This window comes from Stylophora pistillata, chromosome 13 (genome assembly GCF_964205215.1).
Source record: "Stylophora pistillata chromosome 13, jaStyPist1.2, whole genome shotgun sequence".
In the NCBI taxonomy this organism is placed as follows: domain Eukaryota; kingdom Metazoa; phylum Cnidaria; class Anthozoa; order Scleractinia; family Pocilloporidae; genus Stylophora; species Stylophora pistillata.
This window is the reverse complement of record NC_142531.1, coordinates 12,620,560-12,639,314: the sequence shown is the minus strand read 5'-3', so window position 1 is coordinate 12,639,314 and position 18,755 is coordinate 12,620,560. Positions and strand designations below refer to the sequence as shown.

The 18,755-nt window shown below is 39.6% G+C and overlaps 2 pseudogenes; both read right to left on the bottom strand.

Annotated features, from left to right (window-relative positions):
* Window positions 1–15,569: 15,569 nt before the first annotated feature.
* On the bottom strand, window positions 15,570–16,573 carry LOC111336230 (uncharacterized; annotated as a pseudogene).
* A 53-nt stretch (window positions 16,574–16,626) lies between these two features.
* Window positions 16,627–18,572, bottom strand: LOC148717702 (uncharacterized; annotated as a pseudogene).
* Between the last annotated feature and the right edge of the window lie 183 nt (window positions 18,573–18,755).

Sequence of the window (18,755 nt, the reverse complement as noted above, 5' to 3'; positions counted from 1 at the left end):
CTCGAACGACCTACGTTCACCACTGTCCTCTTTTCGTACATCGATGGATTCATTCAATAACAATGCAATCCCTCCGCCTGTTCTACCAACTCTCTGATGTTCAAACAATTTGTATCCAGGTAGCGTAATCTCCGTTTTATGGGCCATATCCCTTTCGGACAACCATGATTCAGTGATGGCAAAAATATCAGCACCAGTTGAAGATGCGTAACAAACAAAATCGGCCAATTTGTTTTTAATAGATCTAGCAAATAGGCAGCAGAGCCGTAAATGCCTCCTGGCACATCAGTATTGTTCATTGACAATAGGAATGCTAACAAGGCTGCGAGCAGTCGGTCTATTGAAGGGTCTTGAATAATTCAAGCGGTTCGAAGTTACGACAGGAATATTTAATAAGTTCCCCGCTTCGCCATTAACAAATCTTGTTTCTGGGCCAGGATTCTCACAAATATCACCCGCCAGCAGTAGGAGATACAAGGCCACCAGCATGGCGTCGAGTAAGCATAGTCCAGACTCAACTTTGAGCACTGGTGGAACGACCTCTGTACTACAATACTGTTGCATTGAATTAGTCGTAATAAACCTTGAGTAACATTGAGTTGATTTTCTCATAGTAAACCTTGAATAACACTCCCTGTCCAGACTCAGCACTTTGCATAGCGACCAATAACTGTTAGGTAGATCAGCAGATGACTTAGAGGGATCCAAAGTTGAAGTAAGTGTTAAGACGAGCACTAGCAGTGCGGAGCGTCTTAAGACACATCGGCCCGCCATCACTCAGTGTAAACAGGCCCTTGTAATAGGTTCCCTTTTATAATTTCCTGACTCATATCATGAGATGTATTTCTATTTCAGATTTTGTCATAGGTTTTTTTTAGTTTTTTAACTGTTCTTCTATTTTTATAACAAGCTATTTATTTTACTTATTGCTATCTATATTTGTAACAGTATTATCATATGAACTGTATGTGGGCCACAAGTTTATTAGCCTTTTGGCTTTCAAGTGTTACCCTCTCTAAATAAAGAGTTTACTTACTCACTTACTGGGCTCAAATCCTATTGAGGGCCAGCTGGGGGTGTACAAAGCTTGGTGAATGAGTTTGAGAACATGTAAGTCTCTTTGTTGTCGTATTGATAACCACCCTATCTTAACAATATCGTTAATGTTATTTACATACCTATTCAGGACAAAACTAGCAGCTACCAGCTGGACACGTTGTAAACGCTTTAATTGAAATTCTGGCAAAGGGTAATAGACAATGTCTCAATAATTGAGTTTTGACAGCACCAGTGACTCTGCTAAGTGCTTTCTTAATTTGTAACCAGCAAAGTTCTTAAGTTTCCTTAGTATTTGTATTGTTCTGTAACAACTCTTGCATGTTGCTTGCACCTGCTCATCCTAATTTAGGTGCTGGTGGAAATGGACACCAAGAAGGTTACTCACATTTACATAATGTGCTATCTGAGATTGTGATAGCAGGTTACGTTTTATCTAAACCGTATATGTGTGACAACCGGCTTGTGGATAGCAACATCATCTTAGTCTTCTTTAAGGTAAGTGCTAGATGGGAGTTGTTAGACTAGAGCACACCGTGTTTAGTGTGGAGTTAAATTATTGCGCACTTTGCAGCTCAGGGGCAGGACAGCTGAAGTAGTGTTGTCAGCATATTGAAATAAACCAATTGAGGAAGGGAGATGATCTTGCAGACTAGAAACATAGAGGTTAAATAACATTGGGCAAAGGATCGACCCTTGTGGCAAACCAAAATGTACAATCACTGACTCGGATATACGATGATCTATCCGAATGAAATGTGACCGGCCACTTAAATAGCTATTCAACCAACACAGAAATGGCTTTGAGAAACCAAGTGTCGATAATTTAGTTATAAGGATCTTGTAATTCACTGTGTTGAATGCTTTAGAGAAATCGGCTAGCACCATGAGAGGAACTTCACCTTTTTTCATCACTTTTAGTCAATTGTCACAGATACCCATTAGCAATGTGCAAGTCGAGTGTCCCTTACTATACCTAGAAATTGTGTCATGGAATACTGATTCAGACTTAGAAAAGGTGGTCATCTGCAGCACGACAAGTTTCTCAAAGACTTATGAAAGTGTGGGGAGAATTGAAATGGGACAAAAGTGTTCCTCAGACTTTGGTTAATGTACCTTAGGAATTGGACTAATTCTGGGATTTTTCCAGGCCTTGTGAAAATAGTATTTCCTAATACTTGACAAGGCCATGTCCTCATTAGCAAATGCTGCCAAAAAAAAGAGCAAAGCTAAGGTTACCCAATCTGCTGAAAGAGTGAAAACAACATAGTGTTGGATTTTTTGGTTGTTGATGTTGAAAAGTTGTAGTTGGCTTTTATTGCGAGGAAGACATACATTTGGTGACAGGAAACTTTGATATTGTTTCGGTTTGTCCGAAAAACTAGTTGCTTATCATTCTTGCAGTTTTAAAGTACTAATGACTTAAATTAAAGGCATCTTGTGATGTATCTAATGAAATTTGGAATCTGGTAATTGTTGTAGGATGTATGCCATGGTGCCCCTTTAAATATTAAAATTTGGGTTGTGGAACAGAGTTGCTGTTGGGAGTGTTAAGAGGATAGAACTTGAAGAGATCCTCCTATTTTTTTCCTATTTTGGTGTGAGAATTCACTGGAAAAAATCCCTGAATTTCCAAGTTGGATTGTACTGGGGTTTTATTTGGATTTCCATGATTATCCAAACCTGAAAATTCAATTTGGATTTCATGGTAACCAACCTGGAAAATTAGAATATCCAGACTGGGATATCAAAATATCCAAGAAGGGCAGCTTTCCGTATTGTACTTGGCTATTTTGCAATCCAAACTAGGAGACACAACTTTACACTTCTGGGTTGCAAGGGTCACAAGCTTGGAATTTTAGTTTAACAGGAATGGATTTTAACAAGCCAGTCCTGGATTCTAAGATTAACAGGGTCAGTGTGCTAAGTTTTCAGTAATGGATTTTCACAAAAATCTGGATTGTCACCTAAACAGAATTGGGATTCCAGTTTTACAGGAATGGATGTTAACAAGCCAGTCATGGATTCCGTGATAAACAGGCTTGCTATTCTAGTTTTACAGGAACAGATTTTCATGAGCCAATCCTGGATTTTCAGATAAACAGGGTTGCAATTATAGTTTTACAGGAATGGATTTCAACAGTGAATTTCGGTTTTACACACATGGATTCTATCTAGCCAGTCCTGGATTCTGTGATAAACAGGCTTAATTGGTATTCCACTTTTACAAGAATGGCTTTTAACTAGCCAATATTGGCTAGATTCATAAGGTTGCGATTATAGTTTCATGGAATGGATTTTAACAAAAAATTCTTGGATTGTTACATAATGAGCTAGGGATTTCAGTGCATTGTGTCAAGTAAGTCCTGTATTCTATGACAAACAGCTATAGGGATTCAAGTACTACAGGGGTAAACTTTTAAAAAACCAGCTCTGGACTGATACAATCAACAGGATTGCAATTCAAGTTCTACAGGGTAGTGAAAATAGAGTACAATGCATTTCTCCAGAAAGAACTTCATAATCTTTTTGTAATAAGAAACATAGATTTCGCAACCATATCTTATCCTAATTAAAATCTAGAACCTTTAGGGCCTTAGGGTTCAAGATAATAATGTGAAAATAACACTTTTGTTTTTTTTTCCAACTTTTTTGAGAATATTAAAAATATCACTAAAAAATTTCTTGAATCTTGACCATTCAAAAACTTTGTTTTCCCCTTCAGAAGAGACACAAAGACTGGAAAAAAGTAAAGGATCAAAGGAAAGCTGACAAAATCATGTGATGTCAGTTGTTTTACTCAACCTTCACTTTTGATTTTGAGCATTGCTCTGTGTTTAGTGGAATTGAGCTATATAAAAACAATGAAAAGAAAATTTGTCATATACACATTAAGCAAGAAAGCTAACCTGCAAACTTATGCATAACAAGTCCAAATATCAGCATCACCTAATATTGGATACATAAAATAACTTCACAATTAGGTCTTGGTTTACCTAGACCACTACTTAGGTAGTCTTCAAAATTGCAACCTTAATTTCCCAACTAATGCAAATTAACTCAAACTTTGAGAATGAAGGTTCTCCTCTAGATCAAGGCCTCGGCAAGTTAAGGAAATGCCAATTCTTCACTTATATTTCATTTTAGTAGTTTCGCCTCAATATATACATAATGAGAAGAATATTAATAAGAATATCTCTACAAAAATATCAATAATAATGAATAATATAATAACAAGGCAATATAACCAATGGCAGCAAAAAGCTGATGTGGACCTACCTAAAATAAAAAGTAGGATGATGTATGGTGGTATGGTGTGTCTGTTGTAGGTTAACCTGTTCTTATATGTAGACCCATTTTCAACCTAGGTTGAGCCAGAATCTCCTTTGTCTCCTAACTCTAATTACTCATGATCATGAATATAATTAGGGATAAGAAACAAAGGAAACTACAGATTTTACCTACAACATGTCTGCCATTTGACATGGCCTTAGGAAACAAACATGGGTATGTTAGCCAAACTTTATTGTAGCTTTAGAGCTATTTTGAGTTCTTTAAAATGTTAAATTTGCAACAGATGTTTGTTAATGAAACAAAATGAAACATATTAACAAAGACCTCCAATGTTGTTTAAGGAGTATTTACTTTTCAAAACCACTCTTTTCATGAGAAGCTTATTATCAAAATAAGCCTAAACCAAGTAGAAAATGCAACAAAAATGGATCTTGCATTTTTTTTCACAGATTTTTAAACATGCAAATGTCAGAAAACCGGATTAAATAAAAGTATTAAGTGAAACCATCAGCAGTCTCAGGGGGGTACATAATCCCTGTCTGAGTTTGGTTTCCAGGCACACTATTGTTGGAAAACGTAGGTGTACTGTTGGAAGGGTTGGTGACCTGAACCCAACAGTATGTCCAAACACCTTTTCTCGTTCTCTTGCTAGTTTCATCTGCTTGTGAATGCCTTCCAAGAGCTGTTTTGTCGGGTCAATCACAGATCTTATTAAATCTACAGTTAATGCCATTTGGTCTGATTTACGTTTTCTACCCTTCTTAACTGATACAAACGTGCTCTTCTCAGGGGAGCTCCCTTGTACTACTGCCGACTGTACTGCAATCACTGCTCCCATTTTCAATGATTTCTTTGGCACTACTCTCATTGGCTGAAGGTTCTATAAAAAGGGACCAAAATATAAAGAGGAAAACTATCGCCAAGTCTCGCTAACATCTATCATCAGTAAAACGGTGGAGAAGATTGTGAAATCAAGAGTTGTCTCATTTTGGACTGAACATCAACTACTAAAGCCAAGCAAATTTGGATACTTGGAAGCCCGATCGACAGTGTCACAACTTTTAAGCTGTTATAATGACTGGTGCTTAACAAGAAATTTGTCTAAAGTGTCTGATGTAGTATTTCTGGACCTCAGTCAAAAGTGTTTGAGAGTGTCCCTCATGAGCGCCTACTTTTAAAACTCAATAGGTACAGGATAGACAGACAACTGCACCTGTGGTTCAGGAACTTATTAACCAATTGAAAGCAAAGAGTTATGGTAGGTGGATCGTACTCGGATTGGTCACCTGTTACATCTGGTGTCCCTCAGGGCTCAATACTGGACCGGTTATGTTCCTTATTTATGTGAACGAAATACCTGGCATCATCACGTCTACCACCAAATTATTTGCCGATGATACCAAAATCTACCGACAACAGTTTCCTGATCTGCTTTAAGTTGCGAAAGGAATGTGTCTTGGTGCTGTGATCTTAGAGAGAGGTAAGTTTTCGATGGATAGAGCCCATTTTCCTTTAAATAGCTTTCAATGGTTGCTTCACCAGGAAATCGAATAATGACCATTTAGGTTGTGTCGCAGATATCTAGGAGCATATCATTAACAGCCCCAGCAAAAGCACTTCTCCTGTCGGGGAAAGACAAAGCAGTGGCTTTTTGTTTCAGTTCCTCAACTGTGGGAGGTTCCGACGCAGTATAAGCAACGAACTGGTTTCCGCCACCTTTCATCTGACGAACCGGAACAAAACTCTCTGCCTGCTCATCGTGAGGAATCCAGCGAACTTGGATTCGATGTTCTTTATCAGTCTTTCTTTTCTTCCCTCTTGACTGACCCCTGATGCGGTCGAGCAATCCAGACAATCGATTTGCCGTTCGCTGGTTTGCTTCACGGGACGCTGCCTTAGAACTCGTCGAGGCAGATTCAACGCGTTCGTTGTTCTGACCCTGACGTCTTATTTCCTCCCTTACAGTCTGCCTCATTATAGCATTCGTCGTTTAAAACACCAAGCACTGCCCACAAGATGAACGAGTGAACATCATTACCGCCTTCTAAAATGGCGGGAGAAGACTCACATACGTCAGTTCTTGTATGTTAAGTTCCGGTCTCTTTCGTCCAACTGAAAATCAGAACTGCAAACTGTCAAAAAGCAGGAGGAAACTGTGAAAAATCAGAACTGCGCACTGTGAAAAATCAGAAGGGAACTGTGAAAAATTAGAAGGGAACTGTGAAAAATTAGGAGGGAACTGTGAAAAATTAGAAGGGAACTGTGAAAAATTAGAAGGGAACTGTGAAAAATTAGAAGGGAACTGTGAAAAGTTAGAAGGGATCTGTGAAAAGTTAGAAGGGAACTGTGAAAAATTAGAAGGGAGCTGTGAAAAGTTAGAAGGGAACTGTGAGCCTTCTGGGCCATCGTAGTTTATCCTTAAGTTCAATCCTGAAGTTGAACGTATCTGATTCGATGCACCAAATGACTCCTAGTGCTCTCTCTATGGGTAACTTATCTCGGCCCAGTGCGAGGTTCTTCACATATTTGGCTCAGTGTTTGTCAGGGATTGAGTCAATGATGTGTTCCGTATATTGCCCACAAACTTAGTTAAGTTAAACCCTCCATTTCCACAGACTGCCTTGAGGTCCTTCGCTAATTTTATAGTTTCATCTTCGGTGCTTCCTGATTTTAAGATGTCATCCACATTAAAGTTCCTTCTAAGGGTATTGGCTACCTCAGTTCCATAGCTCTTTTCATTGTCGTCTGCGGTGCGCTGAAGTGCATAGTTGGCGCATGCCAGGGATGATACGGTGCCAAAGAGGTGCACGGTCATGCAATACTCTTCGGCTTTCTGCTCCATGTCTCGATTTGGCCACCACAAAGACCTAAGGAAACTTTGATCTTGCTTTCTAACTCTTACTTGAAAAAACATTTTCTTGATGTCCGCCATAAAGGCGTACTTCTCCTGTCGGAATCTGGTAAGAACACCGAGCAGGTTGCTAGTAAGATCTGGTCCCTGAAGAAGTTTGTCATTCAGGGAGTGTCCTTCAAATGTGGTCGAACAATTGAACACCACTCGTACTTTTGACTTTGTGGGTGGTAGATCCCATGATGTGGTACGTACCAGGTCTTGCCGTCTTGATCCTTGAAGTTGTCATTCACCTTACGAGCATATCCCTTGGAGATGATGTCTGACATAAAGCTGCAGTAATCCTCGTAATATCTGTCATCGGCCTTCAAACGTCTTTTTAAGCCATTCAGACGCTTCTCCGCTTGTGAAAAGTTGTTAGGGAGTCAGGTGTTCTGGTGCTTAAGCGGAAGAGGCATCTCATAATGCAGGTCTTCAAGATGAACAATACCACTCTCCACCGTTTCGCAGAACTTGATGTCTTCAAGTCACATTGCTGTCCCTTTTTCTTCCTCAGAGAAGTCTAATTCGAACATCCGCCTAACTGCATGTGGGACTATCTGCTCCTTTACCATTTTCTGGTAGACTACATATCCTCGAGGGGTCGTCAGAGTTTCCCTTTGACCAACGTTGATTCTGTTGCATGTTATCTTGCTGTCCAGTTGAGAGGCAAGGAGAGGACCATTGACGTACCAGCCAAGGAGAGAGTGAACTGCACACGGGTCTGATTCTTCACCATAAACAATTTCTCTTGGACGTAGCCTGGGCACTTCAGTCCAATGAGGACTCCTACTTTGATGTCCACAATATAGGGAGGTAGCTCGTTGCTAATGCTCTTCAAATGAGACATCTTGCAGATTACATCAGGTCGAGGAATTTCACTTCGGTCTGCTGGAATGACATTTCGTGTAAATGTTCAAGGTAAGTCCAAAATCACATCATCTTCTTTAATGTTGGCTACCGCTATGTTGGCTACCGCTATGTTGGCTGACCTTAGTAGTAACACTGTGCGTTCCATGAACCATAGTAAGGATGAGGTTAGTGTCGCTTCCTTCAATACCAAGCGCCTTTGCTGACTTCTCACTCACAAATGTACCACCACTGGCATCATCTAGTAAGGCATAAACTTTAATCTTCTTTGTTGAGTCACTCTTGTGAAATAAATAAACTGGTAATATACCCATATCCATAGGTACATCTCCAGCTTCTGTGATGTTACAGATGACAGTTCGGTTGCTGCTAACGCGAGGTTCCACTCTGGCTTGATTCTCACTGACGTTGCGGGCCTTCTTCGCCCAGTCATTGTCGTGTAGCGATGTGGGGTGCTGCTTCTTGCATGTTCTACACGTCTGCCTCTCCTTATAGTTTTTGGTAATGTGTTGATCACTAAAACAACCAAAGCACAGTTTCTTCTCCAGTACGAACTCTCGTCGTTCGGTCAGGGTTTTATTCAAAAACTGTTCAGAATCATTCAAGTGGTGAGGTTTTTTTCATAGGGGGCACGACAAAGACTGTTTGGTTCTACCTTTCTGCTTTAACCCTGTGGCAAGGCTTGTTCCTATTCCTCTGCTATGTGACATTCTTCTGAATTTGACGCGAGTGCCTTTGTCTTTCTCATCATGATGAGATTTGGTAACATTTTCTTCTGAGAATACAGGATCTGTTAGCAAGCTCGGCTTGCTCGCAGACAAATTGTGAAAATTCCTCAAAGTCAGCTATTTTTCCCTTTGCAACCTTGGTCTTATTGTTCCTTTCTGTCCATTTGCTTTGCAAATGTCTGGGTAACTTCTCCCAAAGCTTTTGCAGTACATGAGCTGTGTTTAAATCGTCCATATGAGACATGCCTTCCGTAGCTGACTTTGCTTGATTCAGAGCAATAGAGTAATTTTGGAGACCTGAGCCATCGTTTGCTCTGATTGATTGCCATGCAGACAGTTTGGTGACGTGAGCATTCGCGATTTTAACTGGATCCCTAAATTGTCTCTTTAGCAGTTTATTTGCTTCTTTGTAAGATCCTTCACATTTTCTCTGAATGCAACCATCAATAACTTCTTTAGCTTTCCCTGAAGTATACTGACCCAGAAAATACAGTCTTTTGCAGGAGTCTTCAACCTTTATTTCTATCAACGACTCGAATGCCGACATAAATGCAGGGAATTCCATAGCATCACCGTAAAACATTGGAGGCTGACGCTTGATGGTAAAAGGCTCCTTGCTTGCTGGGAAAGCATAATTTGAGATAATTCTGTCTGCTTTCTTTTAATGTTTACAATATCTTGAAAGGTATTGTCCTGAACTGGCAAGGGGTTAACCGACAAACTTGTTAAACAATCTAGAGGGCTATAAACATGATGTGGTGTAGGTTCCCGGGTAATTGATCTCTGTTAGGAAAGACAGCTGCAGGCTCGTTTACAAAGTGGGATTGAGATAATGAAGTATGAGCACCTAAAGGATTACCAATGGGATTTGCTACACACCCAGAAGACACAGTGTCTACATGGGACTCCAAATCGAATGTTGCATATCTTGATCTGCTTGTAGTCATTGGGCTTGAAGAAATGGGGGTTGTTTGGTCCCCATATCCACTTAAAGGATCAGCTTGTGAGGGTTTTTGGTGCCCTGAGATATGACTGCCAGAAGAAGATACTGGAAGAGACTTCATAGCAGGTTTCAAAACTGAAATGGCATTTGATAGGCGTGAACTAGTCACCAGTACTGATGCTGACATGGTTACAACTGACCCCACTGTTGACAGGGAGATATAGTTTGCATTCTTCAAAATGCTATCCGGGAGTGGACTAGGCACTGGAAATACTGGGAGCCTTTGTGTATGTAAACAAGTTGGAATGGAGACCATCTCTTCATTGTTCATTTGCTCGTAAATCCTTTCTTCTTCTTTTGGCTTAGCTAGACTCTTCTTAAGCTCCAATTGTTCCTCGACCATTTTCAGTGCCTGCTTTTCTTTCAGAAATGCTGCTTCCACTTCTTGGGCTGCAACCCTAGCCCTTGCTTTTATCAATTTTGGTTTAGATGACAGTGAAAACAAATTTGAGTGCCCAGAGTGATTCGACTCAATTGAGTGACGAGACTGGCTTGAGGTAGTAGAATTTAACTCAGCAGATTGGAGTTCTTTCGCTTTAGACAAGTATTCACAGAAAGACTGCTTAAACTTAAACACATCTCCATCGTGAACTTCATACCATGAATTAGCACTGGCAATATCTGAATCATTCTCTAACACTTGTAGGAAATTATCCTAAGCAACTCGTAACTCGATAAGTAAATTGTTTAGATCTCCCATTTCAACTGACACAAACTCAAAATTGCTAAAATCGGTGAGAAGTGGCTTCAATTTTTTATCTGCCTAGCCACGTGGCGAAGAGCCATAGTTCTACGATCTTTTAACCTTTGTACTTGGTATTGTTTACCTTTAACCGTAGGAAATCTCTTCCTTACGCCCGATTCTAACTTCTCAGCATCAATGACCGTCGATTTCTCCTCCATATTTGATAAACCTTGAACTTTAGCTGAATTATGAAGCAATGTTTCTGATGTATCCATCGGTGGAGCGTTGAGCGGCGAAATGGCGCAAACCAAATCCATATCAATTGAAGATGAACGCAAATGACAACCTTCAAATATTCCTTCTTCACAATAATCCATTGTACGTTCCTTGTTTCCACTTTCAATGCCCGTAATCATCCGTGATAGTGTATAGATAAACCAAGCGAACTGCATTTATCCTTGTAAATCACAAATTTGTTGAAAAACCATGCTTGAGGTCAAGTTTTTACTGTAAATGCAAGTAAAGTCCAACCATAAAGGCTATTGTTTAGAAAATACAAGTGAAGACGAACCATAAAGTTAACCGTTTACTCTTACACGAGGCACCGTGAGGTGGACTCAAAGTTCAGCACTAAACTATCAAATTCAGCTTGAATTCAGGTAAAAACTTGGTGGCCCTCGTGGTGTTTACTCGAAGGCCACTCACGCGCATGCCCGAAAGTCAAGCGCCTCCGTAGGGGACCCAGCTGGGGAACGCGAAGCCCAGCGGTAACATAAATATTGGATATCGCAAATATAAGTGGAGATGATCAATGATAAGTTTCTAGACTTGTTTGGCATGTATTATTCCAGTCCATATTCCCCTTTTCCCACGCCCCCTTCCTCAATGGCTAGCCTCCTGCCAATCTGGAAATTCCAGTTAAGGTTCCTGCTTTCCTTAAAAAATTTTACCAATTGCTAGTTTTCACTCTGTAGCCATCATCAAAACCTTTGCACGGATAAAGTTAAGAATTAAAGAGATAAAATAAGTGAAATATCCAAACAGGCTCGGTAAGATTCAGATCTGTGTGTAGTTTCTAGCGAGAAATATTCCAAGAAATGTCTTACCCAAATCTTATAAGGCTTTGTATGAAAACGCTATGTTGGTGTCCTTTAGAGGGGCACAGATATGGTGGCTGGAAGCCACTGCTTCTCATACAAGGATTGTTGAGATTATGAAATCTCAGCAGATGTCACTATTTCACCTACGCGACAGCATTTTAATATCTTGTCACGTTTAGAAAGCTTCGCAATTCCACCTTCCTTTATCACAAGACGGAATACCCGATCAAACTGAAAATCTGTTTAAATGTAAGTCTTCAAGTAACGACTGATAATTCCTTTCTTTTTTAATTTTGATGACGTTGCGTGAAATGATGCTCCATGGGGTAGATCTGGATATTTTTTCTCAAAAGACAGATTCTTTCGGCCCACCCTTAAATGAGTTATAAAAGGTGCCATTTTGGTATAATACGTGCAGATTTAACTCCATTGCAGGCCTTACAGTCATAGCAAGTTCACTGCGCATACTTTGGTTTTAAGGAATGATCCGAAGCAAATAGTTAAAGTATAAGTGGTAAGTTTTTAATCCTCTGTCGCGTGGCTGAAATTTGAATTGTTTTGCTCTACCTGGTTTTTATGTGACTACACACTTATCTGTTTACATTCAGTATTCAATGCACACAACCTGCATACCAGATAAAGTGCTTTGGCACTTAACCTACCTATCAAAGTCAACAGTCGCAAGTCCAGGAAAATTTTCCTTCACCAGCTCTTTAATCTCTGCACTCAAATAGTTGTCTCCAATTTTGATGTCTTTCACTCTGCCCTCGTGGTGTACACTTCACGTTTCCCTTCAACCATACGAACACTTTACTCGTTGACATTCCTATCAGCTGTGGTGACCCACAATCGCTTCCAGAGCTGGAATCATCCGTGAATCTCTCATGTTCGAATATCCTTGGTCAGTTCAGTCAACTTTCACTACAGCAGTGATTTATTGATAAAATCCAAACGAACAGGTCCTTTTTGTTCTGCCATAGAAGCACAAGTCCGGCACATGAATAAGGAAACCGAAACCAATCAACTTCATTCTTAGGGAGGGCCCAGTGGAATATTATACCAAAACACTATTTTCGCTATCACATCACTATTGTGTGAAGTAAAGGTTATGAGCTAAAAAAAACTCGAAGCTTTCCCAAACCACTCAAGAAGTGGCGTTAGTTAGGGGTTTAAGTCTATCCACACAGTTTTTTATTCCTTACATTTCGATTATGCAAAAGAAGAAAAAACCGCTGGCCCTGGTTTGGAAAAGGAAGATGGTGGGAGGTGGAAAAATCAACCAGTCATTATCTATTACAATCGTTAAATACAATGAATAAGAAAGCTGAGACCAATCAACTTCATCGTCCGGGGGGGAGGGGGGCCCAGTGCAATGTTATACTAAAACACTATTTCCGCTATCCCATCACTATTGTATATAGTAAAGGTTATGAGCCAAAAAAAACTCCACACTTTCCCAAACCACTCAAGAAGTTGTGTTAGTTAGGGGTCTAAGTCTGTTCACAGAATGCGCAACAAAAAGAAACTGCAGGTATTTGGGAAAAGAAGATGATTGGGACACGGGCGTCCAAATTAATAAAGCTCACATCTGGAGGAAAAGCGAAAAATCATTTTATGAAAGTGTCACCCGTTGTGCATCCTCGGAGACCCAGGGGCAGTGAGTCGATTTCAAGTTAAGGGCAGAAGAGCCCCTGGGGACATTGTCTTACAAGACTAGTTCCAAACGGTCGCAGTCGTTTTGGCATCTGATTGGTGCCAGAAAATCTTTGTGTTTTTCTGCCCAATCAGAGTGAAGTGTCGTTTGGAGTCCTTTCGTGTGTTTTAACACGCACATAGACAACAAGCTCTGTTGCTCGCTGTTTTTCTCGGCCGTGCGACGAAGCTTTGCCCAAGGTGAAAAGTTTCAGTCTCAGCACACAATGTAAGAGAAATCGATCAGATTGCCCGCGAAATCTTACCGAAAATTATACTGAATACTTTCGCAGGTATCACAAGAGAACGTGTTCAAAAGTTTGCGAGGTTCGTATAAAATATAATGGTTGCAGGTATTGATATGTCGCTTTAAACGTTAGATGAGATGGAAGCTTAAAGCTTTCAAGATTTTTTGTATAATTTGCTGTCACTGAAACTTTTCCAATCCCGTGAAGCTATTTCGTCGCACGGGCCACGCAGGTATGTCGAGCAACTGGCGCTTACGCATTTTTTTGTGGTCGCCCGGCCAATAACTAATCTAATCTTCGCTTGAAAAATTAAAAGTAAAAGCTAAACGTGGAAACTTTTGTTTATTAGATGTGGGTAGATAACCCTGTACTAAGCTGACATTTACAATAAAGCAAGCCCGCCCTTTCCATCCAATATTTCTTGGTCTTTGGTTTTGTTTTCCCCGATGAAAGCGGCATCGATTCCAAATGATCAAAGGTAATTAACTTGGTCTTCAACAATCGACAAAAGAGGTGAAATGACAATGACCAAGGGACTAGAAGAGAATCCGTGGCCTTTCGAGCTCAAGAATTTGAACACTCAACGCAGCAGTTGAAAGATGAAACTTTCTCCAAACCCCTTCAGTAACTGTCCGAAAACATATCTCCTTTCCACGATGTTCTCGATGATCAGTTTTTGTTCAGGTTTTAGATAACCGGAAACACAGCTAAGCTTTCTTTAAGCGCTTGCTGGAGGTCTTCCACGTACTTGACATTATCTCCAAGTTTGGCCATATTGTTAAGACTTAACCACAAGGCAATGATTAGAATTTGGCGCGCACAGAAAGCTACGCAAGCATAAGCGCCAAATGCTTGACATACCTGCGTGGCCCGTGCGACGAAACAACTTCACGGGATTGGAAAAGTTTCAGTCACAACAAATTGTTCAAAAAATCTTGAAAGCTTTAAGCTTGCATCTCATCTAACGTTTAAAGCGACATATCAATGCCTGCAACCATTATGTTTTATACGAACCTCGCAAACTTTTGAACACGTTCTCTTGTGATACCTGCGAAAGTATTCAGTATAATTTCCGGTAAGATTTCGCGGACAATCTGATCGATTTCTCTTACATTGTGTGCTGAGACTGAAACTTTTCACCTTGGGCAAAGCTTCGTCGCACGGCCGAGACAAACAGAGCGAGCAACAGAGCTTGTTGTATGTGTGCGTGTTAAAATACACGAAAGGACTCCAAACGACACTTCACTCTGATTGGGCAGAAAAACACAAAGATTTTCTGGCACCAATCAGATGCCAGAACGACTGCGACCGTTTGGAACTAGTCTTGTAAGACAATGTCCCCAGGGGCTCTTCTGCCCTTTACTTGAAATCGACTCAATGCCCCTGGGTCTCCGAGGATGCCCGTTGTGTGACCCCGGTATTAAGTTACTCGAGGAACTGTTGAGAATTTGAATGCGTTATAAGGAATGGGGAACGAAATATGGTCGATTTACAACACCTAAGTATTCCAAAATATGAACATTTTACATGTAAGAATGATAAAACTTAGTCACTCCTAGTATGTCCAATGTGGTTTTTTGGTGATTTCTTCCATTTTTGGCTTGCTTTATGAAGTTGTTTTATAACAGGTAGAACAGTGATAGCATAGCTGTCGTCTTCCTGCCCCCTAGAGTATAGCCTTCTGAACAATTATTTTTAGAGGGCCGCCTTTTACTCAAACTGCTGATAAAATACTGGGCTAATGATGAGTTGATGCGACAGGCGTTACAAAAAAAATAGGAAAATTAAACAAATTAAGAATCGCACACTCACAGTTCAGGAGCTAGCCTACTATCATAACAATTTTCAAGGAGTTTTGAGTTTGGTGATTATAATTTATTCGGTAGAATAATTTTCTGAAAGTAGTTTCTGATGCATTTATGTATTCCTCGATCCTTCCATTTCTCGAACCTCCCGATAACTTTACCAAAAGTGGTTTCTTTACTCCAAAGACGAATAGCACTGAATTCTACCTCCGATTTCTTGCAGCATTATATTGATTTTACTTGCTCTAAGAAGTTCAGGTAATCGGAATTCCACTGTACTCTTTGTCGCCTTGTTCCTAGCCTCAAAAACTAAATTTACCCAAATTACGTAGTTACTATAATTATTGCAAGGCTTAAACAGGCAAAGAAATGACCAATCACATTATCTAGACGTTGCCATTGTCTCCACATCCTATCATCAATATATGACTGAAGGTCATCATGTGCTATGCCACGCCGTGCTTTAATTGAAGCCTTCAAATTGGCCCACACGGATTCTGCTTCTTGGGTGTGTACCCCTGTTGCTGGGTCCAAAAAATTTTCCGCGTGAACAATGACTCGATACCAGGCTACCAGGCTACCAGGCTACACGGTTGGGCAGATGCTGCTCAAGGTTCTGATAGGTGCCCCAGTCATCCATGATGACCTCACTCTCTGGATAGAGACACTTCTCAAGAATTAGTTAAAGAGTGTTTCGATCTCTCCTTGCAACCATCTCATAATACCCCTTAGAAGGTCTCGTAGCTGTGGAGATAACTCCGAAGACCCACACGTCTGGAGCACACATACCCCTGTTGTACTACAGAATATGGCAATAATTAGCAGTGGTAAAGTTTTCTAAATGTAAGGCGGCTTCAAACCACAGTAGGTTTTTATTTAAAAAATGAACTTGTTTGTTGTTGGTGGGGTTATAGTCATTATCATTGAATTATTATAATCATTTTTAATATTGCTATTATTTTTATTATTATTATTATTATCTTATTTTAGTTCATGCTAACCTTTGCCTTGTGATTGAATTTGCTTTCATTGCACTTCACCACGGCTGGGTCGCCAAAAGGGATGAATGGATTATTGGTGATGTCCCGGGAACACACATCTTACAAATGTCTCAAAATAGTGCACACCAGATTTATATTCACGGTCATCATTCTTTATGTCCTTTTCCGTGTCTCATCAATGGGCTAAAACTAGAGCATCATCATCATTTCTCCAAGAGGAATTTTGGGAAATTCCGCAAAAAAGCTGTTGGCTCTTAAACTTCACTTTTTCTTGCATGTCCTGGATCTCCTTAAGTTAAAAAGGAAAAAAAAGATTAAATAACTGAAGAGTAAATCGTAAATTACTTTTAAGGTTATTTCTCACCTTCAGTTGCTGAAAAATGGTTTTTCTTCTATTTGATTAAATTAAAGTCAAAGATTTTACCTCACGATTCCGAAAAAGAATGTGAAATCATCAAAAGCGTCCAAGTTCTTCAGAAGGTGTTGTAGGCCAGTACCTGGGTCAATTCCCTGGGTGAAGTTTCGTGGTAACTGCTTCTATTCATGGTCTTTGCATATTTCATTTACATCACGCACTTGAATTCAGATTTCACATGTGGAAGGTCTTTACGCATGAAAAAATCCTTGCAGAAAATAGTCCTTGGTTAAGAAAAAGCAAAGAAAAAAGGCCCAAGGACGTAAGAAAGAGTATCATTCTCTCAAGAAAATTACAATCCTTGGAAAGCGACTGGTACTCCACTCCTCGATGGCATCCAGATTTTGAACAAAGAAGTTGCAGATAACCAAAATTTGTCATACCAAAAATACTTTAATTTTTTCCCTGGAGGGATTCTCGAGCGGACTGAAGTGCGCACGAAAGCCTTTATAGTCCACAGAAAGGGAAAGATGTATGGTTGTCCATTTTTAAAATTTTTTTAAAGCTGACACGAACTCACGTGTCTTGCGCCTCCTTGGAGGCGAGGAATGTCATTACCTCATTTAAATTTTTATTACAATTTAATGGCATATTTACAGAAAAAAGAAGCCCTAAGGTAAATTTGTAAAAGAGTTGCGTGACCCCATATAAAAACAAATCACCTCAAAATAAAATTATAAAAATTACAATAAACTGACTAAAAAATTGTAATCATATTTACAACTTTTTTACAAATTTAATAACACTAGCTTTAAACTTGTCAACATTCCCTGCCGAAAAGACCTCAAGAGGCAAAGTGTTCCATTCGTCCACAATCCTATAAAAGTAACTACTTTTAAAATTAATAGAGGCTGATAGTTTCGAAAGAAACTGTTTGGGGCTGCGTCAGTGGGAGTGACGAAATAATTTGGATATATCAACAAAGTTGAAGTGGTAAATTGGCCACCATAACGATTACAAAAGCTGACGTTTCAAGTGTTAGCCCTTCGTTGGAGCGAATGACGCTCCGACGAAGGGCTAACGCTCTAAACGTCAGCTTTTGTAATCGTTACGGTGGCCGATTTCCCACTTCAACTTTGTTGATATATCGAAATTATAACTATTTTTAAGTATGTGTGTCCTAGCATAATTATTTCTTTTTAATGATTTAGTATCAAAATGTCTCAGTAAGTAACGGTCCTCTTGGCTATAAAAATCTAAAAATTGAGAAAAGTCAGCATCTAAATAGCCATTGAGAGCCTTAAACAAGAAAGTAACATCAACGACGAAATGTCTGCTCAAGAGTTAACAAATTGAGTTTATGTAGATGGACATCATATGGTTCATTCGATTTTAAAATGAACCTAGTTGCTCTATGCTGAATCCTCTCAAGCTTTTTTCGTTTCTCTTGGTGAGCGAACACCAGACGACTGAGCAGTATTCCAGATTCGACCTGACAAGGGAGCAGTACAAGGTCTTTAGAGTAGATTCATCCTTGACATCCATGCACCTTTTAATTGAGCCTAATGTTCTCTTTGCCTTGGCAGTGATCATATCAATACGAGAGTTCCAAGATAAACCATTGTTAGTCAATATTCCTAAATCTTTAATTTCCTTGACTTCCTTGAAAACTGTACCATTCAAATTCACTCTGTTGGTAAAGGGCACTTGGTTTTTAGTAATTTTCATAATCTAGCACTTTTTGGAGTTGAAATCCATCAGGTTGCATAGGCTCCAATGGTAAAGTTTATCCAAATCGTTTTGGAAAAGCATCTGATCGTCATCACAGTTTATCACTCTAAACATCTTGCTATCTTCAGCATATAAAGCTATTGTGCTTGCAGAGCAAACTACATCAGGTGAATCATTGAACAAAAAAAAATAACAAGAAATTGACATAATATACAATCACATTATAAAGTACAATCCTGTGCAATATTTATAATTAACGGCTAAAATGAAATGATAGATTTACTGAATATTAAAAAA